We start from the raw sequence: 13216 nt of genomic DNA, 5'->3' as shown, positions 1-13216 counted from the left end.
CACTGCATGATGCACCAAGGATGTTCAGGAAAGTAAAATGGCACTATTTCATCAATCATTTCCAAGGCGTCTATAAAATGCTGCCCTGTTCAGGGAAGAAGGGCATTTTCCCTTACCTAAAATGAAAATCAGCTTAACAGAAATTGAGCGTAAACATTTTACCCTATTCAGTAATTTTGGCATTTGTAAATTACCTGATGGATACATACTTGTTTCTTATCTAGAAATTTAAAAATCTTACAGTAGTTTTGTAGGGTGAAAAATCTATTTCTGTCGTTGACCCAAGTATTCCCAGTAAGGAAAGAAAAGCTTTTATTGTATTAGATCCTGGTTGCATTAAAATTATCTTTAAATATTTTGACTTCATCTATTTGTTAAAACTATCAAATAGTTTACTTAGCAAAATAAATATTTAATTCAGAAAAGAAAATAAAGTAATTACTGTGTGTAAATTCAGCCATATACTTAGAAGGTGCCAACTTAATTGCTCAAACAGAGGTGAAGGCTTTCTTTTTCATTCTATGGTCACATTCCCTTTTAGAGTCATATGTGTATGTGTGTGTATGTGTCTGTGTGTGTATAATTTATATATAATTCATGTATAAATATATGTTATATATAACATAACAATATGTTATACATATGACATATATAAATATTTATATTCATTTACTTATTTGTTATACATTTAGTGACTATCAACAATATGCAAGGTGCTAAGCATGTCACTATGTTAACAACTATGAAAAAGCCAAAGAAGCTTTGAGCTTGGAATCTAAAAGGAGAGACAGAAATCAAAGTTTATTTCTGTCTACATAATTAGTTTATTAAAATATTAATAAACGATGTTTGAGGAAATTATAAGTTGTTATGAAAGCATAAACCACAGGATATGACAAGTCTAGAGATTTTGATAAAGCTTTTGTAGGGAGAATTTGAATGAATCGAACTAAGAATTTATGAAAATTGGGCTGGTAAGGAAAAGGGATAAATTTATTCTAGGAAGAAAAGGAATGGCAGAATGTCCTTAGGAAGAAGTGAACATGAATTATTTGCTAACAGTGGAAAATGCTAGGAAATTACGTGGAGTGCAAATTACACACCCAAGTAGAGATGTGAAAGTGCATAGGAAAACATGCAGCATTTAATATGCATTTAAAGTATATTATTAATAGCTTGAAAATAAATACATGAATGAATGAATGAATGAAGAAAAGATTCAGCAGAAGATTTTTTGCTATCAAGAGGAGCAGAAAATACTTATTAGACAAAAGTGAAAAATGCACAGAAAATTGAGTTATTTGCCAAAGGTCATCTGGAAACATCAAGGAAAGAATTAAAACGAAGTGGAAAAGAAACACAAGCTTAGAGAAATTATGTTGAGACCAGAGGCTATTTATTTTTAAAATTGGAACACTTTTCTCTGAACTTATAATACATTGAAATTCATTGGAAATATTATTCATACACATATCTAAGTCAAATATATAATCTACCAAATGGTTTCTGGCATATATTTTCCTTTCAGTCTTTTCTTCAGAGCATACCATGAAAATACATGAGATAGATGGGATTTATAAAAGGAGACATAGAGATTGTGGGGCTACATTATTTTGAATAAATAAGAGAAATGAAATCTAATTTAAAAACATATCACAAGATCTAACTTATTGTTATATACACAAAGTACATTTTAGTAGACAATATACAGATAAGAATGTTTCTTTTAAATCAACATTTGTTGACAATGTTATCCATTATCCTCTATTATTCTTATTAGTTGTGTCTTATTTTTATTCAATTTTTTTCTATTGGATTTTTTATGAGAGATTAGTTTGGTTATAGGATTTTAAATATAACAATATTATATCAGAATACATATTTCAATTCAAATGAAATCTTTTTCCAAGTTTACAATCAACTATGTCCTTCCATAATTTAATTTGTTGAAAATAGGAAGCATACTGGTAGTACATTTTAGTAATTTTAAAATCCTTTAATAAAGGAAAAATTACATTTTGGCTTTGAGAAATATCATCTTCAATAATAAAAACATTCTTTCATATTCATATTTATATTCATAGAGCATAAGGTATTCACTCTATAGTACGTTTTTAGATTTGCAAATATTTTTGAGTAGAACATAAAATATCTAACTTCCCAATATCAAGGATGGTGTGAACATCAGAAAGCTACCTTTGTTATCCTTAAGCAACTTAGGTTTTGTTGAGAAAATATAATTAAAAACAGTCTTATTCCAACCCTGAAAACCTCTCTACAGGGGTAAAAGAGAAAAAAAGCAATTTTATTATTGAATAAGCATGAAACCAGGATGTGATGCACATCACAGGCAATCCACTAAAGAGAATGCAGACAGAAAGGAATCTCACCCTTTTATATAGCCAAACAGACACAACCTATTACATACACCTTTTCATTGTTGTGAGATCATCATAGGATGTAATGTACTTACATAAACTTGGATGTTCTTACAGCACATAGGCTATATGGTATAGCCTATTGCTCCTAGGCTACAAAGCTGTACATGTTACCAGATACTGTAGGCAACTATAACACAATGGTATTTGTGTATCTAACCATATCTAAATATAGAAAAAGTACATGAAAAATACATTATAATCTTATGAGACCACCATTGTAATATGATCCATTGTTAAACAAAATGTTGTGATGCAGCACATGACTACATAGGCCTTTTAGTAATTATTCAATCTTCCTAAATAGCTTTTCTCAGTTTTGCAATTCAGTAACATCCATGGTCATCATCTAATATAAAAGTCTTGGCCGGGCGCAGTGGCTCACGCCTGTAATCCCAGCACTTTTGGAGGCCAAGGCGGGTGGATGATGAGGTCAGGAGTTCGAGACCAGCCTGGCCAACACTGTGAAACCCCGTCTCTACTAAAAATAGAAAAATTAGCTGAGCATGGTGGCAGGGGCCTGTAATCCCACCTACTTGGGAGGCTGAGGCAGGAGTATCGCTGGAACCTGGGAGGCAGAGGTTGCAGTGAACTGAGATCATGCCATTGCACTCCAACCTGGGTGACAAGAGCAAGACTCTGTCTCAAAAACAAAAACAAACAAACAAAAAGTCTTATTATAAGGTACAAACTGAAAGGCACATATTAAACTTTGAGGGTTTAATGTATATAACTATTATTATTTTAAGTCTTGAAGACAAACCTAGCCTATGCATATTTTTTTTTCCAGAATGGGATCTAAACCAATAGCTCTATGTTATAATAGTCAACAAAATATTCATGAATGATAGAAATTCAGTTTCATGTATCAATTTATACTTAGATGGGAGAGAAGTTACATCACAAAGTTAACTAAGTAACAGTAGACCTGTTTTTTGTAGTCTCTATCTTACAATGCCAAGTTTCTATTTTTCTATTAGCTGGAATGTTTATGTTTTCGATTAAGCCAATTAATTGTTTTTGTTTGTTTGTTTTACAAGTAGGGCTTGTCCTAGTCCATTGTGTGTTGAGATAGCAGAATACTAAGATGGGGTAATTTATGAAGAAAACTATTTCTTACATTTCTGGAGACTGGGAAGTCTAAGGTTGAGGAGCTACATCTGGTGAAGTCATCGTGCTGGTGAGGTCATCATAACATGGCAGAAAGCACCATATGGCTCATATTTCTCCTCCCTTTCTTATAAGGCCACTAATCTCATCACGGGGGCCCTACTCTTATGACATCATCTATCACTAAATCCCAAAGGCCCTACCTCCAAATAGCAACAACACATAAATTTGGGAATTAAATTTCTGACACATGGAATTTGGGGACACATTCAAACCACAGCCAGGCTTGAGTACTTGGATGTATATTAGTTTTATTTTGTTATCAACAATTATAATGAAGATGGTCTCACCTTTACTCTTTCAATAATAAAACTGTTGGTTATACAATTCCAGGTCCTGTTTCTGCTGGGAGGACAATTTGAGCTAACTGGAAAGGGGATTGTGAGAACCATTACTGGGAGTACAGAAAGAAAAGGTCATGTAGCAAATAACTTTTGATTCCTAGTAAAATATAATTCTTAAAGTAGTCAAAATAAACCTACTGGAAATAAGACAGCAAGACCATCTAAAATGTAATATATTCTCTAGATTACCTCTTTATCTGAATTCAATACGAAGATCAGTTACTCTTGAAAACTTAAATTTCAAGGCCTTGTGAGAACCACAGTCAAGTCTTCCCCGGGTGCTGTGTCCACGTGGGAAGCATGACTCCAGCTGAGCTGTTTCTCTTTTGTTTTGGTTTTGGTTTTTGTTTTATTTTGTTTTAACCTCTGATAGCCAAACGAGTGATCAGTAGCACTTGAAAGCCTTCTTCCCAACATGGTGACTGCATTTTCTTTCTGGAATACCTTTTTGTAGATGAAATTTCCTGGTCCACAGAGATAGCCAATTTCCACTGGCGTGTCCTTCCAGATCCTATTGTCTTTAAGTTTCAGGGTTTCTAGGAAAGAGATAAACCCTTTTAGGCATTGGAAATGGTAAGAAGAGAATTTGCTTATATTAGGCACAGGACATGCTCTTAGACCCAAATTCATGGGCCTGCCAAATGTAGGTTCAAAGAAAAGATTCTGTGCTTGAATGCAGAGGCAGGAGGAAAAAGACTAATGATAAAACTCTGGAGATTTTAACCCAGTACGTAGCTGAGTCTTAGCTAATTATTTTTTTAAATTTAATTTATCTACTTTATTTATCTGGAGGACTGAGGAATATAAGTATGATACTTTATGGAAATCAGCACACGTTTGCATAAATCCTAGGTACAAATAAAATAACTTTCTCTGTCTGATTCAAATATTGTGGTATCCCGAAAGTTAGAACTAAGGTTTTTAAGACAGTCTTTACCATTGCCTGAAAATCAATTTTTATGTTTTGTTTCATTTTTTTGAAGAGGTTAAGGTCTCAGGTCATCCAGACATCACACACACAGTAAACAGACAAAGCTCTTACTTTTTACATGTAGTTCTATGAAACTCAACTACCAAAAGGTTCCTGGTAGTTATTCAGAGAGCATTTCCTGTGGTTTATTAGGAGTAGCATGTAAATAATTCTGCTGACGAATATCACATCTCTCTAATATGTTCGTATTAAAAAAATCTTTTTTGGTATGGCGGCTCAGAGTCTAGTGACTTTAAAATTCATCTTTTTTTGAGATGATTTGTTGATGACATAATAACCCTAACCAGGCCGGGCATGGTGGCTCACGCCTGTAATCCCAGCACTTTGGGAAGCCGAGACGGGCAGATCACGAGGTCAGGAGATGGAGACCATCCTGGCTAACACGGTGAAACCCCGTCTCTACTAAAAATACAAAAAATTAGCCAGGCGTGGTGGTGGGCACCTGTAGTCGCAGCTCCTCGGGAGGCTGAGGCAGGAGAATGGTGTGAACCCGGGAGGTGGAGCTTGCAGTAAGCAGAGATGGCACCACTGCACTCCGGCCTGGGTGACAGAGTAAGACTCCGTATCAAAAAAAAAAAAAAAAAAAAAAAAAACCCTAACCAAAGCAAATAAAGGTTTTGATATAGGAATTATTATTGTGTTAGGGCATTCCCATAGTCCAGTTAAATTTCTTTTTTCTTTCTTTTGAATTTATTCTTCCTGTCTGACTAAAGTTTTGTATCCTTTGAACAATGTATCCCCAATATCTACTGCACCTCTAGTATCTGGTAGCCAGCATTCTACCGTTTGCTTATAATAGTTCAACCTCTTTAGATTTCACTTACAAGGGAGAGCAATAGCATAATGTTCTCCAGCCTCATACATGTCGCCACAAATAACAAAATTTCCTTAATATTTAAGGCTGAATAGTACTACATTGCACACACACACACAAACACACACACATATGTTTTCTTTTTCCATTCACCTGTTGATGAACATATTGGTTGATTCCATATCTTGGCTATTGTGAATTATGCTGCAGTGAAAATGTGGGAGTACAGATATCTGCTCGACATGCTGATTTCAATTCTTTGGATGTATACCCAGAAGTGGAAATTTTTGGATCACATGGTAGTTCTATTTTCAATTTTTTTTTGAGAAACCTTTATACTGTTTTCCATAATGGACGTACTAATTTGTATTCTCACTGACAGTGTGCAGAGATTCCATTTTTCTCTTCACAAACTTATATTTTCTTTTGATAATACCCATTCTAACAGGTGTAATGTGATATCTCCTAGAGCAAAGGAAAAACTTTTCTTTCCCCCTCTGAAAGTTCACTGAAAATCAACTAAACTAAAGGAAGATTAAAGGAGAAAAGGCATGCAAATTTTATTTTGATGTGTATAGGATGAGGAACTCTCACTAGAATGATTACTGAAAAACCCAATGGGGTACAGATGAGTATTTTTTTTAATACGGGAAAAGGAGTTGGCGAAATGTGGATGATTTTAAGGAGGATAATGAATGACTTGTAGGGGACTCAAAGGGTTTGGAAAACATACAGTGGCCTAGGACAAAGTCTGTTTGGGCTGCAGAGCAGACAATGGTTTGCCACCAAAGTCTGTCCAAGTGTGTTGACAGACTTCAGGTTTTCTTCCTGAGATACCAGTTCAGTTAATGAAAACTCAGGGAAAGGACCAGAAGTAATTGTTTTCTTCTCTGGTGGGTCTGATCTTTAGGCACATAACAGAGTATCAGAGTAGAGCTTCTTCCAGCCTCTGCTGGTCTCCAAGGGTCATTCATTTAAAATAATCAGCAAACTATGGTGCTATATTTGGGGGTAAAATTCCCTGGTCTCCTTGGCTCCTTATGGTTTTAATATGCATTTCTTTAGTGATATTGAACATTTTAAATAAACCTGTTGACCATTTGAATGTCTTCTTTTGAGGAATGCTTATTCAGATCTTTTGACCATTATTTAATCAGATCATTTGTTTTCTTATTATTGAGTTGTTTGAATTACAAATATATTTACAAATATACCTTTTCAGACATATAGTTTGTAAAGCTTTGCTCCCATCCATAGATTGTCTCTTCACTCTTTTGATTGTTTCCTTTGCTGTTCAGAAGCTCCTTAATTTGATTCAATCTCATTTGTCTGTTTTTGCTTTTGTTGTCTATAATTTTGAGATAGATCAAGTTTCCTTGAATCTTATATAATTTATTTATTTCCTTTTGTGAAACATATTTTTGAACATTAAAAAATGTTTCTTAATGCAGTATAAGTGGAGCTTCTAAATTTGGAGTCTTCTATGTTTTATCAACAGCTCTTGAAGCTCTGTCAGCAAAATGAATTATTGATATTTTAGCAGGCAATGGTAAAGTTCATAACAAATCAGCCATCAATTTTCGAAGAGTTTTTTAGTTCTCATGGAAGTGAAAAATTCTTTTCTTTTTAATTTATGCTGTTGCATGACAGACTCAAAACATATATATGTTTTGTACTATGAAAAGTACTATGAATACTTTTGAAAATGTACACAAATGCATTTTAATTCCAGAACCAAAGAAAGGCATCTCTAGTATCTGTTATTATCTCCTCTCCTTGTGGAGACTTAATTCCAGGCAAAACAGAAGCTTCTATCATTTTATGAAAAGTTGCTATAGCATGGGAAGCCTTAACTAGGACACTTGTTTTCCATGTGCATGACCCATAAGTAAACATTATTAAATATGCAATATGAGCATAAACGTCACATAAATCAGGTCAGACTTCTCAAAATTTTGAATCTCCAAAGGTGGGAAAGAAGTTATATTCAATTTCAGCTTTTTATAAGCTCTTCATTTTATAGGGACCAGACCCAAGGATCTGGAGAATTATGCAAATGAGATGTATTGTTCATGCTGCAAAAAGTGGAATCCATTCTCTACAATACTGTGCTGATCCCTAAAACTATTTTTTTTTTAGTAGTAGTAGCCCACTTATATCTGCAAAATGGACTAACACTTAGATGTAACACTTTGTGGCCTACAGCTATAAACCAATGACATCAATACTTTGCCTCAGTTGAGCAATGCTGTAATTTGTCTACTGAGGCCTTATGCAATTGTACCAAGGCCAAGACATCAATTTTTCATTGCTCTCTAGTTTCTGAGGCTACCAGAAATTCATCTGTATTTGAATAACTATAGATGTTTCTGGTGGGAAAGGTTTGTCTGAGTGTTTTTTCTTTTTTTGGGAGGGGTTGTTATTGCTGTTTATTTGTTTGTTTTATAAACAATTAGCCTGGTGCAGCTGTGAGAAGAGGTCCACCATCCTCCAGACCCCAGAATGGTAGATCCACCAACAGCTTGCATCATGCTCCTGGAAAAGCTGCAGGCACTCAACACCAACCTGTGAAAGCAGCTGGGAGAGGGCCCATGCCCTGCAAAGCCACAGGGTTGGTGTTTCCCAAGGCTGTGGGAGCCCACTTCTTGCATCAGCATGACCTGGATGTGAGACATGTATTCAAAGGAGATAATTTGGAACTTTAAAGTTTAGTGACTGCTCTATTGGATTTTGGACTTCTATGGGGCCTGTAGCCACTTTGTTTTGGCCGATTTCTCCCATTTGGAATGAGTGTATTTACCCAATGCCTGTACCCACATTGTACCTAGGAAGTAACTAACTTGCTTGTGATTTTACAGGCTCATAGGCCGAAGTGACTTGCCTTGTTTCAGATGAGATTTTGGACTTGGACTTTTGAGTTAATACTGGAATGAGTTAAGGCTGTGGGGGATTGCTGGAAGGGCATTATTAGGCTTTTAATTGTGAGAACATGAGAGTTGGGAGGGTCTTGGATGGAATGATATGGTTTGGCTGTGTCCCCACCCAAATCTGATCTTGAATTGTAGTTCTCATAATCCCCATGTGTCATGGGAGGGACCAGGTGAGATAAGTGATTTGTTGCGGTGGTTTTCCCCATTCTGTTCTCACAACAGTAAGTTAGTTCCCACAAAATCTGATCGTTATATAAGGGGATTTCTTATATAACCACCCTTCGCTGGGCACTCATTCTTCTTCTTGCCACCATGTGAAGAAGGATGTGTTTGCTTCCCCTTCCGCCATGATTGTAAGTTTCTTGATGTCTCCCCAGACATGCTGAACTGTCAGTCCATTAAGCCTCTTTCCTTTATAAATTACCCAGTCTCGGGTATGTCTTTTACTTTTAATTTTTTATTTTTTTTGAGACAGAGTCTTGCTCTCTCACCCAGGCTGGAGTGCAGTGGCACGATCTCGGCTCACAGCAAGCTCTGCCTCCTGGGTTCACGCCATTCTCCTGCCTCATCCTCCCGAGTAGCTGGGACTACAGGCGCTCGCCACTGCACCCAGCTAATTTTTTTGTATTTTTAGTAGAGACGGGGTTTCCCTGTGTTAGCCAGGATGGTCTCCATCTCCTGACCTTGTGATCCACCCGCCTCAGCCTCCCAAAGTGCTGGGATTACAGGCATGAGCCACTGTGCCTGGCCAGTCTCTGGTATGTCTGTATTAGCAGTGTGAGAATGGACTAATGCAACCATCTCTATCAAATTTGCTTTTCTTCTTTACTGTAAGTATGTGAGTATGACAAAGTAAGTGCCCTCTTAAAATTTATTCCTTGCTTTTCTTATATTTGTAATAACTGATTTTATTCCTTTTAATGGAGCTCTCAGTAAAAGATACCCTTTTGCATGTGGTCATGGCTTACCCTTTTGATAAACAATTTTTATTGGTTCTATAGCAAATACAACAAGTATCACTAGAGCCAAAAGTGAAACTTTGTTTTCATTTTCAGTTTGGAGTGTTTTTCTGGCACAGTGTGAGACTGCTGTCTTCTTACATAGCCCTTTTCTTTCAAAAGGCACATAGTAGCTAAATCAGATAACTTTTTTCCCAAGGAGCTCCAGAGACATTCACAGTATAAAATAAGGTAGCCTTTAAGTTGCACAGTTCTCTCCCAAGAAGATGTATAGGAGAATCAGGACAAGGTAAGAACACATGTTCCTCAGATCCTCAGAGGAGTTATCTGTATGGGAACTGGGGGGAAAAAAGAACAAGTAGAAAAAAAAATGGACATAAAATACCAGCAACTTGTATTAATCTATTACCAAAAGAACGTGAGAAATTATTGAGAAAACTACAGAAAAAGTAGCACCACTGTTAGCAATTCTCGCATCTGAGAGTCCCTAAAATTAAATCATTTTCCATTTATTCCATAGCTTTCTGGACTTCCCTGATTCCCTTATCCCTGTGCCTCCTGTATCCTCCTCAGTCTACTTCTATGCTTCCTTTTCCAACGTCATGGATTCTTCTTTTTCAACCCTTATAGACTGGCCAGAGTAGAGATTATTCCCTTTAGTAAAGAATGCTCATTGATCAGTAAACACAGTAGGCTTTAATATTTTTTTCTTCTTTGTCTTTCTTTTGATGATACCCAAACCGAGTAGCTACTGATAAAACTCAAGTGATATTCTACACTTGCCATCCTATTACATTTTCTGTAATTCTGTTTTGTAGCCTGCAAAAGAGCCAAGGCAAAGGTATTCAAGGTCAGAAGGCTATTTCATCTGCCATTGGATCTATGCCAATAAACTTTACAAATGTCTCAGTGAACAATTAATGATCATGAATTGGGGGACTCACCCCCCTTCTGGGCACACCATTATATCTTCCAACTCACATTTCTCAGCAAGCGTTCAACTCGAGCTATTAGCAACTGTTGTCAATATGTCTCTTAAACTATTAGGTCCTTTCATAGTTGTGTGTGGGTATTGGAGGGGAAGATGTGTATCAGATAATCAGCTTCCCTTGTCCACCAGAACTCCCTGATGAAGTCTTTGGAATCCTATTGTTCTTGTTCCATCAAAGGAACAACGCTGACTAGTTAGAAAATCTCATAGAGGAGTGAGTACACATCCCCATGTGTGAAGCTGTAAAGCAGTTTGCTTTGCACTACTTCAACTTCTGAAGCACGGGAAAAAGAAAAAGTTTATAAATGAATAATATTAGCTTGCAAGGAAGGCATGTAGATGAACAAGGAACCCTCAGTAGCTTCTTGATGGCATCAGCTTTGCTTGCAATACAAATAAAGGCAGGTTTTTCTCTCACTGAGACAAGGGAAATGTAAATTATATAGTGTTTTGGTTTCCTTTTCTGTGTCTACATTTATCAATTTAATATCTTTTCTGTTTGCCTTTTTTTTACATGTGACAAGTGCAGCTACTCTCCATCCTGTTGTCTTCATAAAAGACAGCCTTTTTTTCAAGTTCTCATATTTTCCTGATTAGGTCTCCTTATATCTTCTGCTTTTCTAGCTACATGGTACATGGATAATAAGGGACTTTTGGAGGGGGAATCAGGGCTAAGACATAGAGTGAAATCACATGAGGCACTCAAACCTGTGTCCTCAAAATAGAGTAGATAATAATGTTTTTCCCTTATCCCTCTTTTCAGGAAAATCTCCTAACAAAGATATCTTAGTTAATTTATGCTGCTGTAACAAAATTCCTGACACAGGATAATTTATAAGAACAGCATGTTATTTCTTATAGTTCTGGAGGTTAGGAAGTCCAAAATCAAGGCATCAACAGGTTTGTTTGCCTGGCAAGAGCTCTTTCTGTTTCCAATATGGCATCTTGTTACTGCATCCTCCGGAGGGGAAGAACAGTGTTCTCACATGACAGAAGGCAGAAGGGCAAGGGAGCCAAAGTTTGAGTGAAATTTCCTTTATAAAAGCCTTAATCCCATTCAGAAAGAAGAAAACCTCATGGCCTAATCACCTCTGAAGGCTTCACCTCTTAATACTATCATATTGGCCATTGAATTTTAACACAAATTTTGGAAGGGAGACTTTCAAACCATAGCAGGAAGAAACCATTCATCCAAGAGATCATTAACTTCCCTTCCCCAGACTCATTCTGAGGTAGTAAGTGATACAGACAAGATGTTTAGGGGAAGCAGGGGGAGTAGCCACTGCAGAAAAAGGGTAAGAAGCGTTCTGTGAAAGAAAAAGTACCTTTAATTCTCACATTTCCTGTTCTATTTTGCTTTTTTTCCTTTTGCCTATCCAAATTAATTTTTTTCTTAGAATAATGTTGATTACATAAATACTAGTGATTCGTTTGTTTTAGATGATGTCTGTATTAGTTTGCTAGGGATTGCATAACAAAATTCCATAGACTGAGTGACTTAAAGAGCAGAAATTAATTTTCTTCACAGTTCTGGAGGCTGGACATCCAAAACCAAGTTGCCAGCAGGGTTGGTTCTCAAGACACATCTCTCCTTGACCTGCAGATGATCATCTTCCTACTGCATCCTCACATGACCATGGCCTTTTTTTCTCTGTGGTTTCCATCCCTGGTGTTTCTTCCTCTTATTATAAGAACATGAGTCATATTAGATAAGGGCTGTGTTCTTAAGACCTCATTTGGCCTTAATTATCTCTTTATGCTGTATCTGTAAATACAGTCCCATTGGAGGTTAGGTCCTCAACCTATGAATTTGGGGGATAGGAGAACATATTCTTATGTAACAAGCCCTGTCTATGAACCTCAACACATTCATTTAGTTTATTCAAATCAGAAGAACTGTCCTCAGTCTACTGCTAGACTGAATTATCATACACTTATTCAAATATAATAGAAAGTTATTAACTCTTTAAGAGACACACTTTTCAGGCAACATTTCTGGTGTCATTGATTTTCCAACTATAGTAATCCTGATGAGAATTAGAGCCTGTATTATTGATGTTTATTTAATAGTAAAATCTTGAATTTTAAGATGGTAGTTCATTTGGCTGGTATTCCAAAATTGTTCAGAGTGAAAAGAGAGGCATAATAATTCACGGTATCTTACCTGAGTGTTGTGTGCCCACAAGACCTTCAGCTGGACCACTCAATTCAGAAAATGGAAAACTCATTCTATCTCTGTTGCCAAAATTGTTAATAAAAATAAAAACAAAATCTCCTCCCAACTCTGAAAACCTCTCTGCAAAGGTAAAAAAGAAAGTAAAAATATTACCGACTAGCATTAAACCAGAATGTGATGCACATAGGCAATTTGCTAAAGAGATTGCAAACAAAGAAATTTCACCCTTTTATATATTCAAGCAAGTACAATTCATTACATATATGTTTTCCTAATAAATAATAGCTAGTCCTCTAGTAAGAGGACTTGATAGTACCATTTGTCACACATAGTTGATCCTAAATTCACTCGGTAATTGAGATGACCATCTGTGTTAGCTAATTGGATTTATTCAAAGGAAAAA

The 13216-nt window shown here is 36.2% G+C and overlaps 2 long non-coding RNA genes across 3 annotated transcripts in view; one reads left to right on the top strand and one right to left on the bottom strand.

Annotated features, from left to right (window-relative positions):
- LOC104006020 (uncharacterized) overlaps positions 1–13216 on the top strand; it is a 472234-nt gene that overhangs the window by 277021 nt on the left and 181997 nt on the right. The window lies entirely within an intron of this gene.
- The window catches only part of LOC134809874 (uncharacterized), a 103688-nt gene that overhangs the window by 8100 nt on the left and 82372 nt on the right, over positions 1–13216 (bottom strand). The window contains exons 3-4 of one of the 2 annotated variants that reach the window (XR_010156523.1): positions 12802–12933; positions 4397–4488 (exon numbers count right to left, since the gene is read on the bottom strand). This is a non-coding gene — a long non-coding RNA (uncharacterized LOC134809874). Of the gene's footprint in view, positions 1–2105; positions 4489–12801; positions 12934–13216 lie in introns of those variants that run through there. The other variant, XR_010156522.1, reaches the window with a different exon arrangement.

This window comes from Pan troglodytes, chromosome 3 (genome assembly GCF_028858775.2).
Source record: "Pan troglodytes isolate AG18354 chromosome 3, NHGRI_mPanTro3-v2.0_pri, whole genome shotgun sequence".
NCBI classification, from domain to species: Eukaryota; Metazoa; Chordata; class Mammalia; order Primates; family Hominidae; genus Pan; species Pan troglodytes.
This window is presented reverse-complemented; position numbering and strand designations above follow the sequence as displayed.